The following is a 14,599-nucleotide window of genomic DNA, read 5'->3' on the forward strand; positions in this document are numbered from 1 at the left end:
TCAAAAACTCCATGCAAATATAAAGATGTTTAAACAAGCTGAAATGAACTTGAAAAAGAAAAAAACAGCCAGCCAAAGTCAAGAGGTCTTCCTCTATGTCTGAAGACAGGACAAAGTACATTTTGCAACACAGGAACCTTTCATTTGTCAGGCTATTGGAGAAAAAGAAAAAACAGGGAAACAAAACCATGCTCCACAAAACATTCTCATGCCTTTGTCCAAAAGCCAAAAAGAAAAAGCACCTAGATGCCTGCTTTCGCACCATGATCCTATCAGGTGTTACTTGAATTAGGAACACTTAGACACTGTCAAAAACACACATGCTTGCCAAAAGCAAAAACGGGTAGAAATAATCACATTGGTAAAAGTAATGCTCATTAAACCAGCAATAGAATATGCTAACTAAGGCTAATTAAGCCAACAATATACGTTTGTGATCAAAATAAAGAAAAGCCACATGTTTCTGCCCGGGATCAAAACAGGGAACATTCAGGAGGATGGCAAACAGGACAATCACTACACTACAGTAACTAGACAAGAGGGTTTACTGTGGTCATGGCAAGCATTAAAGATCAAGCACTCATTGTCAAAAGCGCTAGTTTGCAAGAGGAACGCTGTGTTTCTGCCCAGTTTCAAACTGAGGACTTTTCACGTGTAAAGCGAACGTGATAACCGCTACACTACAGAAACCAACCGATTCAAACAAACAAAAAATGCTGTGGTCATGGCAAGCAATAAAGAACAAGCACTGAAAGTCAAAAAGATCATTTTCCAAGAGAAAAAGCTGTGTTTCTGCCCAGTTTCGAACTGGGGACCTTTCGCGTGTGAGGCGAACGTGATAACCGCTACACTACAGAAACCAGATGCAAGCGCTTACTGTGGTGACAACAAGCAATCGAGATCAAGAACTGAAAGTCAAAAGCTTGGATACCAAATGGTAACAGCGTGGTTCTGCCCAATTTCGAACTGGGGACCTTTCGCGTGTTAGGCGAACGTGATAACCACTACACTACAGAAACCGGCTGCGGAAGGTTACTGTGGTCATGACGAGCCATCGAGAACAAAGACTCAACGTCAAAAGCTTTAATATCAACGCCTAATGTCATGCTTCTATCCAGTTTCTAACTGGGGACCGTTCGCGCGTGAGGTGAACGTGACAACCACTACACTTCAGAAACTCCATGCAAAGCTAAAGATGTTTAAACATGCTGAAATGAACTTGAAAAAGAAAAAAACATCCAGCCAAAGTCAAGAGGTCTTCCTCTATGTCTGAAGACAGGACAAAGTGCATTTTGCAACACAGGAACCTTTCATTTGTCAGGCTATTGGAGAAAAAGAACAAACAGGGAAACAAAACCATGCTCCACAAAACATTCTCATGCCTTTGTCCAAAAGCCAAAAAGAAAAAGCACCTAGATGCCTGCTTTCGCACCTTGATCCTATCAGGTGTTACTTGAATTAGGAACACTTAGACACTGTCAAAAACACACATGCTTGCCAAAAGCAAAAACGGGTAGAAATAATGATATTGGTAAAAGTAATGCTCATTAAACCAGCAATAGAATATTCTAACTAAGGCTAATTAAGCCAACAATATACGTTTGTGATCAAAATAAAGAAAATCCACATGTTTCTGCCCGGGATCAAAACAGGGAACTTTCAGGAGGATGGCAAACAGGACAATCACTACACTACAGTAACCAGACAAGAGCGTTTACTGTGGTCATGGCAAGCATTAAAGATCAAGCACTCATTGTCAAAAGCACTAGCTTGCAAGAGGAACGCTGTGTTTCTGCCCAGTTTCGAACTGAGGACCGTTCGCGTGTAAAGCGAACGTGATAACCGCTACACTACAGAAACCAACCGATACAAACAAGCAAAAAATGCTGTGGTCATGGCAAGCAATAAAGAACAAGCACTGAAAGTCAAAAAGATCGTTTTCCAAGACAAAAAGCTCGTTTTCCAAGACAAAAGCTGTGTTTCTGCCCAGTTTCGAACTGGGGACTTTTCGCGTGTGATGCGAAAGTGATAACCGCTACACTACAGAAACCGGAAGCAAGCGCGTACTGTGGTGACAACAAGCAATCGAGATCAAGACCTGAAAGTCAAAAGCTTGGATACCAAAGGGTAACAGCGTGTTTCTGCCCAGTTTAGAACTGGGGACCTTTGGTGTGTTAGGCGAACGTGATAACCACTACACTACAGAATCCGGCTGCGGAAGGTTACTGTGGTCATGACGAGCCATCGAGAACAAAGACTCAACGACAAAAGCTTTAATGTCAACGCCTAATGTCATGCTTCTATCCAGTTTCGAACTGGGGACCGTTCGCGTGTGAGGTGAACTTGACAACCACTACACTTCAGAAACTACATGCAAAGATAAAGATGTTTAAACATGCTGAAATGTACTTGAAAAAGAAAAAAACAGCCAGCCAAAGTCAAGAGGTCTTCCTCTATGTCTGAAGACAGGACAAAGTGCAGTTTGCAACACAGGAACCTTTCATTTGTCAGGCTATTGGAGAAAAAGAACAAACAGGGAAACAAAACCATGCTCCACAAAACATTCTCATGCCTTTGTCCAAAAGCCAAAAAGAAAAAGCACCTAGATGCCTGCTTTCGCACCTTGATCCTATCAGGTGTTACTTGAATTAGGAACACTTAGACACTGTCAAAAACACACATGCTTGCCAAAAGCAAAAACGGGTAGAAATAATCACATTGGTAAAAGTAAAGCTCATTAAACCAGCAATAGAATATGCTAACTAAGGCTAATTAACCCCTTCACCCCCAAGGGTGGTTTGCACGTTCATGACCAGGCCAATTTTTACAATTCTGACCACTGTCCCTTTATGAGGTAATAACTCTGAAACGCTTCCATGGATCCCGGTGATTCTGACATTGTTTTCTCGTGACATATTGTACTTCATGTTAGTGGTAAAATTTCATTCAAATAACTTGCGTTTATTTGTGAGAAAAACGGAAATTTGGCGAAAATTTTGAAAATTTTGCAATTTTCCAACTTTGAATTTTTATGCCCTTAAATCACAGAGATACGGCACACAAAAAACTTGATAACTAACATTTCCCACATGATTACTTTACATCAGCACAATTTTGTAACCAAAATTTTTTTTTGTTAGGAAGTTATAAGGGTTAAAATTTGACCAGCAATTTCTCATTTTTACAACACCATTTTATTTTTAGGACCACATCACATTTGAAGCCACTTTGAGGGGTCTATATGATAGAAAATACCCAAAAGTGACACCATTCTAAATACTGCACCCCTTAAGGTGCTCAAAACCACATTCAAGAAGTTTATTAACCCTTTAGGTGCATCACATGAAATTTTTTGAATATTTTAAAAAAAATGAACATCTAACTTTTTTTCGTAAAAAAAATACTTCAGGTTCAATTTTTTTTATTTTACCAAGGGTAACAGGAGAAATTGAACTGCAAAAGTTATTGTGCAGTTTGTCCTGAGTACGCAGATACCTGATATGTGGGGGGGAACGACTGTTTCGGCGCATGGCAGAGCTCAGAATGGAAGGAGCGCAGTTTGACTTTTTCAATGCAAAATTGGCTGGAATTCAGATTGGACGCCATGTCACGTTTGGAGAGTCCCTGATGTACCTAAACAGTGGAAACCCCCTACAAGTGACCCCATTTTGGAAACTAGACCCCCCAAGGTACTTATCTAGATGTGTGGTGAGAACTTTGAACCCCCATGGGCTTCACAGAAGTTTATAACATAAAGCCATACAATTAAAAAATCATATTTTTTTCCACAAAAATGATCTTTTCACCCTCAATTCTTATTTTCCCAAGGGTAACAGGACCCTAAAAGTTATTGTGCAATTTGTCCTGAGTACGCTGATACCCCACATGTGGGGGTAAACCACTATTTGGGCGCATGGCAGAGCTCGGAAGGGAAGCAGCGCCACTTGACGTTTTTGGCTGGAATTGAGATCGGACACCATGTCGCGTTTGGAAAACCCCTGATGTACCAAAACAGTGGAAACCCCCCACAAATGACACCATTTTGGAAAATAGACCCCCTAAGGAACTTATCTAGATGTGTGGTGAGAACTTTGACCCCCCCAGTGCTTCACAGAAGTTTACAACGCCCGGGCGTGAAAATAAAAAATTCGTATTTTTTCCACAAAGATGATCTTTTAGTCACCATTTTTTTATTTTCCCAAGGGTACCAGGAGAAATTGGACCCCAAAAGTTGTTGTCCAATTTGTCCTGAGTATGCTGATACCCCATATGTGGGAGAAAACTACTGTATGGGCACACGTCGGGGCTCGGAAGGGAAGTAGTGACGTTTTGGAATGCAGACTTTGATGGAATGGTCTGCGGGTGTCATGTTGCCTTTGGAGAGCCCCTAATGTACCTAAACAGTGGAAACCCCCCACAAATGACACCATTTTGTAAACTAGACCCCCCAAGGAACTTATCTAGATGTGTGGTGAGCACTTTGACCCCCCCAGTGCTTCACAGAAGATTACAGCGCCCGGGCGTGAAAATAAAAAATTCGTATTTTTTCCACAAACATGATCTTTTAGTCACCATTTTTTTATTTTCCCAAGGGTACCAGGAGAAATTGGACCCCAAAAGTTGTTGTCCAATTTGTCCTGAGTATCAATACCCCATATGTGGGAGAAAACTACTGTATGGGCACACGTCGGGGCTCGGAAGGGAAGTAGTGACGTTTTGGAATGCAGACTTTGATGGAATGGTCTGCGGGTGTCATGTTGCCTTTGGAGAGCCCCTAATGTACCTAAACAGTGGAAACCCCCCACAAATGACACCATTTTGTAAACTAGACCCCCCTAGGAACTTATCTAGATGTGTGGTGAGCACTTTGACCCCCCCAGTGCTTCACAGAAGTTTACAACGCCCGGGCGTGAAAATAAAAAATTCGTATTTTTTCCACAAACATGATCTTTTAGTCACCATTTTTTTATTTTCCCAAGGGTACCAGGAGAAATTGGACCCCAAAAGTTGTTGTCCAATTTGTCCTGAGTATGCTGATACCCCATATGTGGGAGAAAACTACTGTATGGGCACACGTCGGGGCTCGGAAGGGAAGTAGTGACGTTTTGGAATGCAGACTTTGATGGAATGGTCTGCGGGTGTCATGTTGCCTTTGGAGAGCCCCTAATGTACCTAAACAGTGGAAACCCCCCACAAATGACACCATTTTGTAACCTAGACCCCCCAAGGAACTTATCTAGATGTGTGGTGAGCACTTTGACCCCCCCAGTGCTTCACAGAAGTTTACAACGCCCGGGCGTGAAAATAAAAAATTCGTATTTTTTCCACAAACATGATCTTTTAGTCACCATTTTTTTATTTTCCCAAGGGTACCAGGAGAAATTGGACCCCAAAACTTGTTGTCCAATTTGTCCTGAGTACGCTGATTTCCCATATGTGGGAGAAAACTACTGTATGAACACACGTCGGGGCTCGGAAGGGAAGCAGTGACGTTTTGGAATGCATACTTTGATGGAATGGTCTGCGGGTGTCATGTGCGTTTGGAGAGCCCCTGATGTACCTAAACTATTGAAACTCCCCACAAGTGACCCCATTTTGGACACTAGACCCCCACGGAACTTTTCTAGATGTGTGGTGAGCACTTTGAACCCCCAAGTGCTTCACAGAAGTTTATAACGCTCGGACGTGAAAATAAAAAAATCATTTTTTTCCACAAAAATGATATTTTTGCCCCCAATTTTTTATTTTCCTAAGGGTAACAGGAGAAATTGGACCCCAAAAATTGTTTTGCAATTTGTCCTGAGTAGGCTGATACCCTACATGTGGGGGTAAAACACTGTTTGGGCGCATAGCAGAGCTTGGAAGGGAAGGAGCACCATTTGACTTTTTCAACTCAGAATTGGCTGGAATTGAGATCAGACGCCTTGTTGCATTTGGAGAGCCCCTGATGTGCCCAAACAGTGGAAACCCCCAATTCTAACTCCAACCCGAACCCCAACACGCCCCTAACCCTAGCCCTAACCCTAGCCCTAACCCTAGCCCTAGCCCTAACCCTAGCCCTAACCCTAGCCCTAACCCTAGCCCTAGCCCTAGCCCTAGCCCTAGCCCTAACCCTAACCCTACCCTAACCCTACCCCAACACACCCCTAGCCCTAACCCTAATGGAAAAATGGAAATAAATACATTTTTTTATTTTATTATTTTTCCCTAACTAAGGGGGTGATAACGGGGGGTTTGATTTACTATTTATGGCGGTTTTTATGTTTGGCGGCTGTCGCACGCTAAAAGACGCTTTTTATTGTAAAAATAGTTTTTGCATCACCACATATTGAGAGCTATAATTTTTCCGTATTTTGATCCACCGAGTCATGTGAGGTCTTATTTTTTGCGGGACGAGTTGACGTTTTTATTGGTACCATTTTCGGGCACGTGAAATTTTTTGATCGCTTTTTATTCCGATTTTTGTGACGCAGAATGAACAAAAACCAGCGTTTCATGAATTTCTTTTGGGGGGGGTGCGTTTACACCGTTCCGCGTGCGGTAAAATTGATAAAGCGGTTTTATTCTTCGGGTCAGTACGGTTACAGCGATACCTCATTTAGGTCGTTTTTTTATGTTTTTGTCAGTTTTATGCAATGAAAACTATTTTATATAAAAAATAATTATTTTTGCATCGCTTTATTCTGCGAGTTATAACTTTTTTATTTTTTTGCTGATGATGCTGTGTGGCGGCTTGTTTTTTGCGGGACAAGATGACGTTTTCAGCGGTACCATGGATATTTATATGCGTCTTTTTGATCGCGCGTTATTGCACTTTTTGTTTGGCGGTATGAAAATAAATCATTATTTTTTGCTTCGTTTTTTATTTTTGTTTTTTAAGGGGTTCGCTAAAGGGGTTAACTATTGGGACAGTTTTATAGGGCAGGTCGTTACGGACGCGGCGATACCTAATATGTGTACTTTTATTGTTTTTTTTTTTATTATTTTCAAAAAATGAATTTATTGGGGAATATTTTTTTTTTTTTTTACTAATTTATTTGGCGATTTTTTTTAATTTATTTTTACACTTTTTTTTAATATTTTTTTTAACTTTATTACATAGTCCCAGGTGGGACATCACTGTCCTGTGACAGATCGCTGATCTGTCACATCACAGATCACTGTGACAGATCAGCAATCTGTCACAGGCAGTGCACAAGGCTTCCTCATGCATGCGCTTTGCAGGCACTGAGGAAGCCAGCTTCCCCAGGCCCCCGAAGGCCCCCGTCGCCATCTTGGATTCGGGGGCCTGGAGGAAAGGAGCCCCCCGCAGCAGCGCTGCACATTGCGCTGCCGTGGGGGGCTCAGGGAAGCACGGAGGGAGCCCCCTCCCTGCCGATGCTTCCCTTTAACCCCCGGTACACCGCGATCATGTTTGATCGCGGTGTGCAAGGGGTTAACGTGTCGGGGGCGGTCCGTGACCGCCCCTGACACATTGTGCCGGGTGTCAGCTGTGATAATCAGCTGACACCCGGCCGCGATCAGCGGCGCTCACCACGTGGGCGCCGCTGATCGCGGTAGACATACTATCCCGTCCCCGGTCATACGGGCCCGGGTACTGTGGACGGGATAGTACGTCTCATGTCAGGAAGGGGTTAAGCCAACAATATACGTTTGTGATCAAAATAAAGAAATGCCACGTGTTTCTGCCCGGGATCAAAGCAGGGAACTTTCAGGAGGATGGCAAACAGGACAATCACTACACTACAGTAACCAGACAAGAGCGTTTACTGTGGTCATGGCAAGCATTAAAGATCAAGCACTCATTGTCAAAAGCACTAGTTTACAAGAGAAACGCTGTGTTTCTGCCCAGTTTCGAACTGAGGACCTTTCGCATGTAAAACGAACATGATAACAGCTACACTACAGAAACCAACCAATTCAAAACAACAAAAAATGCTGTGGTCATGGCAAGCAATAAAGAACAAGCAATGAAAGTCAAAAAGATCATTTTCCAAGAGAAAAGCCTTGTTTCTGCCCAGTTTCGAACTGGGGACCTTTCGCGTGTGAGGCAAACATGATAACCGCTACACTACAGAAACCAGAAGCAGGTGCTTACTGTGGTGACAACAAGCAATCGAGATCAAGAACTGAAAGTCAAAAGCTTGGATACCAAAGGGTAACAGCGTGTTTCTGCCCAGTTTCAAACTGTGGACCTTTCGCGTGTTAGGCAAACGTGATTACCACTACACTACAGAAACCGGCTGCAGAAGGTTACTGTGGTCATGACGAGCCTTCGAGAATAAAGACTCAACGTCAAAAGCTTTAATATCAACTCCTAAGGTCATGCTTCTATCCATTTTCGAACTGTGGACCTTTCTCGTGTTAGGCGAACGTGATAACCACTACACTACAGAAACCGGCTGCGGAAGGTTACTGTGGTCATGACGAGCCATCGAGAACAAAGACTCAACGTCAAAAGCTTTAATATCAACGCCTAAGGTCATGCTTCTATCCATTTTCGAACTGGGGACCGTTCACGTGTAAGATGAACGTGACAACCACTACACTTCGGAAACTACGTGCAAAGCTAAAGATGTTTAAACTTGCTGAAATGAACTTGAAAAATAAAAAAACATCCAGCCAAAGTCAAGAGGTCTTCCTCTATGTCTGAAGACAGGACAAAGTGCATTTTGCAACACAGGAACCTTTCATTTGTCAGGCTATTGGAGAAAAAGAACAAACAGGGAAACAAAACCATGCTCCACAAAACATTCTCATGCCTTTGTCCAAAAGCCAAAAAGAAAAAGCACCTAGATGCCTGCTTTCGCACCTTGATCCTATCAGGTGTTACTTGAATTAGGAACACTGAGACACTGTCAAAAACACACATGCTTGCCAAAAGCAAAAACGGGTAGAAATAATCACATTGGTAAAAGTAATGCTCATTAAACCAGCAATAGAATATGCTAACTAATGCTAATTAAGCCAACAATATACGTTTGGGATCAAAACAAAGAAAAGCCACATTTTTCTGCCCGGGATCAAAACAGGGAACTTTCAGGAGGATGGCAAACAGGACAATCACTACACTACAGTAACCAGACAAGAGCGTTTACTGTGGTCATGGCAAGCATTAAAGATCAAGCACTCATTGTCAAAAGCGCTAGTTTGCAAGAGAAACGCTGTGTTTCTTCCCAGCAGGGCTGCCATTAGGAATTTCAGGGCACCATACTGTAAAAATGTTTGGACCCCCTTGAGACTCCGTCCAGGCTCCACTCCAGCCCTGCCTCCACCCCTCAAGAGTCCCACTACCCACTCTTGGAAAAACTCCACTTCTGCACCACGTCCTCAACAATCACACATTAACATTTCCCAGATCATACATATAGCCAGCAGCTTTTGTTCTGGCCAAAAGAATTTTAAGCCGCCACCACAACAAGGTAGACTCTTTTGGATGAGCTCTACTGTACTGTAACTTATTAATCATTTGTTAAAATACCCAATACTCTGTTTAGGTATATTTTTCTTTTTCTTTAACCCCTTCACTACCAAGGGTGGTTTGCACGTTAACTACCGGGCCCATTTTTACAATTCTGACCACTGTCCCTTTATGAGGTAATAACTCTGAAACGCTTCCATGGATCCCGGTGATTCTGACATTCTTTTCTCGTGACATATTGTACTTCATGTTAGTGGTAAAATTTCATTCATATAACTTGCGTTTATTTGTGAGAAAAACGGAAATTTGGCGAAAATTTTGAAAATTCCGCAATTTTCCAACTTTGAATTTTTATGCCCGTAAACCACAGAGATATGGCACACAAAAAACTTAATAAGTAACATTTGCCACATGTTTACTTTACATCAGCACAATTTTGGAACCAAAATTTTTATTTGTTAGTAAGATATAAGGGTTAAAAGTTGACCAGCGATCTCTCATTTTTGCAACACCATTTTATTTTTACGGACTACATCACATTTGAAGCCACTTTGAGGGGTCTATATGATAGAAAATACCCAAAAGTGACACCATTCTAAAAACTGCACCCCTTAAGGTGCCACATTCACAAACCACATTCAAGGAGTTTATTAACCCTTCAGGTGCGTCACAGGAATTTTTTGAATATTTAAAAATAATTAACATTTAACTTTTTTTCACAAAAAAAATTACTTCAGGTTCAATTTTTTTTATTTTACCAAGGGTAACAGGAGAAATTGGACTGCAAAAATTATTGTGCAATTTGTCCTGAGTACGCTGATACCTGATATGTGGGAGGGAACCACTGTTTCGGCGCATGGCAGAGCTCAGAATGGAAGGAGCGCCGTTTGACTTTTTCAATGCAAATTGGCTGGAATTCTGATCGGACGCCATGTCGCGTTTGGAGAGCCCCTGATGTACCTAAACAGTGGAAACCCCCCACAAGTGACCCCATTTTTGAAACTAGACCCCCCAAAGAACTTATCTAGATGTGTGGTGAGAACTTTGAACCCACAAGGGCTTCACAGAAGTTTATAACGCCCAGGCGTGAAAATAACAAAACATTTTTTTTCCACAAAAATGATATTTTTGCCCCAAAATTTTTATTTTCCTAAGGGCAACAGGAGAAATAGGACCCCAAAAGTAGTTTTGCAAATTGTCCTGAGTAGGCTGATACCCCATATGAGGGGGTAAAACACTGTTTGGGTGCATGGCAGAGCTTGGAAGGGAAGGAGCACCATTTGACTTTTTCAACGCAGAATTGGCTGGAATTGAGATCAGACGCCATGTTGCGTTTGGAGAGCACCTCATGTACGCAAATAGTGGAAACCCCCAATTCTAACCCTAGCCCTAACCCTAGCCCTAACCCTAACCCTAGCCCTAACCCTAGCCCTAACCCTAACCCTAACCCTAGCCCTAACCCTAGCCCTAGCCCTAACCCTAGCCCTAATGGGAAAATGGAAATAAATACATTTTTTTAATTTTATTATTTTTCCCTAACTAAGGGGGTGATAACGGGGGGTTTGATTTACTATTTATGGCGGTTTTTATGTTTGGCAGCTGTCGCACGCTAAAAGACGCTTTTTATTGTAAAAATAGTTTTTGCATCACCACATATTGAGAGCTATAATTTTTCCATATTTTGACCCACCGAGTCATGTGAGGTCTTATTTTTTGCGGGACGAGTTGACGCTTTTATTGGTATCATGTTTGGGCATGTGACATTTTTTGATTGCTTTTTATTTCGTTTTTTGGGACGCAGAATGAACAAAAACCAGCGTTTCATGAATTTCTTTTGGGTGGTGCGTTTATGCCGTTCCGGGTGCGGTAAAATTTATAAGGCAGTTTTATTCTTCGGTTCAGTACGGTTACAGCGATACCTCATTTAGGTCATTTTTTTATGTTTTGGCGCTTTTATGCAATGAAAACAATTTTATATAAAAAATAATTATTTTTGCATCACTTTATTCTGCGAGCTATAACTTTTTTATTTTTTCGCTGATGATGCTGTATGGTGGCTTGTTTTTTGCTGGACAAGATGACGTTTTCAGCGGTACCATGGATATTTATATGCGTCTTTTTGATCGCGCGTTATTGCACTTTTTGTTCGGCGGTAGGATAATAAATCATTATTTTTTGCTTCGTTTTTTATTTTTATTTTTTAAGGGGTTCACTTAAGGGGTTATCTATTGGGACAGTTTTATAGGGCGGGTCGTTACGGACGCGGCGATACCAAATATGTGTACTTTTATTGTTTTTGGGTTTTTTTATTTGCAAAAAATGAATTTTTTGGGGAATATTTTTTTTTTTTTTTTGAATTTATTTAGCGATTTTTTTTTTATTATTTTTACACTTTTTTTAATTTTTTTTTTACTTTATTACAATGTCCCAGGGGGGACATAACTGTCCTGTGACAGATCGCTGATCTGTCACATCACAGATCACTGTGACAGATCAGCGATCTGTCACAGGCACTGCACAGGCTTCCTCATGCCTGCGCTTTGCAGGCACTGAGGAAGCCAGCTTCCTGCAGGCCCCCGGAGGTCCCCGTCGCCATATTGGATCCGGGGACCTGCAGGGAAAGAGCCCCCCGCAGCAGCGCTGCACATTGCGCTGCCGTGGGGGGCTCAGGGAAGCACGGAGGGAGCCCCCTCCCTGCCGATGCTTCCTTTTAACCCCCGGTACACCGCGATCGTGTCCGTCCCTGACACATTGTGCCGGGTGTCAGCTATGATAATTAGCTGACACTCGGCCGCGATCAGCGGCGCTCACCACGTGGGCGCCGCTGATCGCGATGACGTAATATTCCGTCCATGGTAATTAGGTCCAGGGTCACATGGACGGAATATTACGTCAATTGTAGGTAAGGGGTTAAGGAAATGAGTCACATACTTTTTTAAAAAATAATTGAAACCAGATTGTGATTTTTTTTATAATCTGTATTTCTGATTGTAGATTATTGTATTGTTTTCTGTACATGTATGAAGCTGTCGGTGGATATCGATCTGCGCTCGGACCGCAGTACATGGACGGGCCGCCGGTCTCCTGACTAGAACTCAGCAGCCTCACAGCATGTATGAGGATGCAGGCCAGGAGATCGGCGCCCAGTCCATGCACCGCAGTGCGAGCGCAGAACAATCTAATATAGAAAGCTCAAAGTGTGTGTGTGTATGTCCGGGATAGGCATCTGCACCGTCGCAGCTACAGCCACAAAATGTCACACGTCACACGTCTGGACCCGAGAGTGTCCTAGGCTATGTTGTGAGGCAAAATTTTAACCCCGTGCGTTCCAATTCACCAATTTTGCCCCTATCTACATAATGAGGAAAAAGTGTGTGCGCGTCAAGCCCCGCCCCTCATTGTGATGTTATAATGCCCCTATTTGCATACTGGGGAACCAGTGTGTGCGCATCAAGCCCCGCCCCTCATTATGATGTCACTATGGTTGACTATGGGATGGAGGATGTGTGATGGGTATATGGGCACCGGACTATGGGATGGAGGATATGTATGATGGGTATATGGGCATGGGACTATGGGATGGAGGATGTGTATGATGGGTATATGGGCATGGGACTATGGGATGGAGGATATGTATGATGGGTATATGGGCATGGGACTATGGGATGGAGGATATGTATGATGGGTATATGGGCATGGGACTATGGGATGGAGGATATGTATGATGAGTATATGGGCATGGGACTATGGGATGGAGGATATGTATGATGGGTATATGGGCACGGGACTATGGGATGGCGGATAATTATAATTTGCTATAACTAACCACAGTTAGTTACTATGCCCGGGCAGCGCCGGGCTCTTCAGCTAGTTTCCCAAATAAAGATGTTTCCCAGTCATATATACCCACTTTTTATTTTTCCATCAATATGGCCGTGTGAGGGCTTGTTTTTTGCAGGACGAGTTGTACTTTTGAATGACATGATTGGCTTTATCAAATAGCGTACTCGAAAATGGGAAAAAAATTCAAAGTGCGTTGAAATTGAAAAAAGTGGAATTCTAGAATTTTTTTGGTCGTCTCAGCAGCCTCCCATCTCCACACGTCAGCAGCCTCCCATCTCCACACGTCAGCAGCCTCCCATCTCCTCACCTCAGCAGCCTCCCATCTCTTCAGCAGCCTCCCATCTCCTCACCTCAGCAGCCTCCCATCTCCACACCTCAGCAGCCTCCCATCTCCTCTCCTCAGCAGCCTCCCATCTCCACACCTCAGCAGCCTCCCATCTCCACACCTCAGCAGCCTCCCATCTCCTCTCCTCAGCAGCATCCCATCTCCTCTCCTCAGCAGCCTCCCATCTCCTCACCTCAGCAGCCTCCCATCTCCTCACCTCAGCAGCCTCCCATCTCCTCAGCAGCCTCCCATCTCCTCACCAGCCTCCATCTCCTCACCTCAGTAGCCTCCCATCTCCTCTCCTCAGCAGCCTCCCATCTCCACACGTCAGCAGCCTCCCATCTCCACACCTCAGCAGCCTCCCATCTCCTCACCTCAGCAGCCTCCCATCTCCACACCTCAGCAGCCTCCCATCTCCACACCTCAGCAGCCTCCCATCTCCTCTCCTCAGCAGCCTCCCATCTCCACACCTCAGCAGCCTCCCATCTCCTCTCCTCAGCAGCCTCCCATCTCCTCTCCTCAGCAGCCTCCCATCTCCTCTCCTCAGCAGCCTCCCATCTCCTCAGCAGCCTCCCATCTACTCATCAGCCTCCATCTCCTCACCTCAGTAGCCTCCCATCTCCTCTCCTCAGCAGCCTCCCATCTCCTCTCCTCAGCAGCCTCCCATCTCCTCACCTCAGCAGCCTCCCATCTCCTCAGCATCCTTCCATCTCCTCACCAGCCTCCATCTCCTCACCTCAGCAGCCTCCCATCTCCTCTCCTCAGCAGCCTCCCATCTCCACACCTCAGCAGCCTCCCATCTCCACACCTCAGCAGCCTCCCATCTCCTCACCTCAGCAGCCTCCCATCTCCTCAGCAGCCTCCCATCTCCTCAGCAGCCTCCCATCTCCTCACCAGCCTCCATCTCCTCACCTCAGTAGCCTCCCATCTCCTCTCCTCAGCAGCCTCCCATCTCCACACGTCAGCAGCCTCCCATCTCCACACCTCAGCAGCCTCCCATCTCCACACGT

General features: G+C 44.0%; 3 non-coding genes across 3 annotated transcripts; all 3 read right to left on the bottom strand.

The window, feature by feature from the left end:
• Nucleotides 1–787: 787 nt before the first annotated feature.
• TRNAV-CAC (transfer RNA valine (anticodon CAC)) lies at nucleotides 788–860 on the bottom strand. Its single transcript has one exon. It is a non-coding gene; the product is annotated as a tRNA-Val (tRNA).
• A 927-nt stretch (nucleotides 861–1,787) lies between these two features.
• On the bottom strand, nucleotides 1,788–1,860 carry TRNAV-UAC (transfer RNA valine (anticodon UAC)). Its single transcript has one exon. It is a non-coding gene; the product is annotated as a tRNA-Val (tRNA).
• A 6,148-nt stretch (nucleotides 1,861–8,008) lies between these two features.
• On the bottom strand, nucleotides 8,009–8,081 carry TRNAV-CAC (transfer RNA valine (anticodon CAC)). Its single transcript has one exon. It is a non-coding gene; the product is annotated as a tRNA-Val (tRNA).
• Between the last annotated feature and the right edge of the window lie 6,518 nt (nucleotides 8,082–14,599).

The sequence above is a fragment of the Dendrobates tinctorius genome, unplaced genomic scaffold (genome assembly GCF_039654945.1).
Source record: "Dendrobates tinctorius isolate UK_male_01 unplaced genomic scaffold, ASM3965494v1 ptg000421c, whole genome shotgun sequence".
In the NCBI taxonomy this organism is placed as follows: domain Eukaryota; kingdom Metazoa; phylum Chordata; class Amphibia; order Anura; family Dendrobatidae; genus Dendrobates; species Dendrobates tinctorius.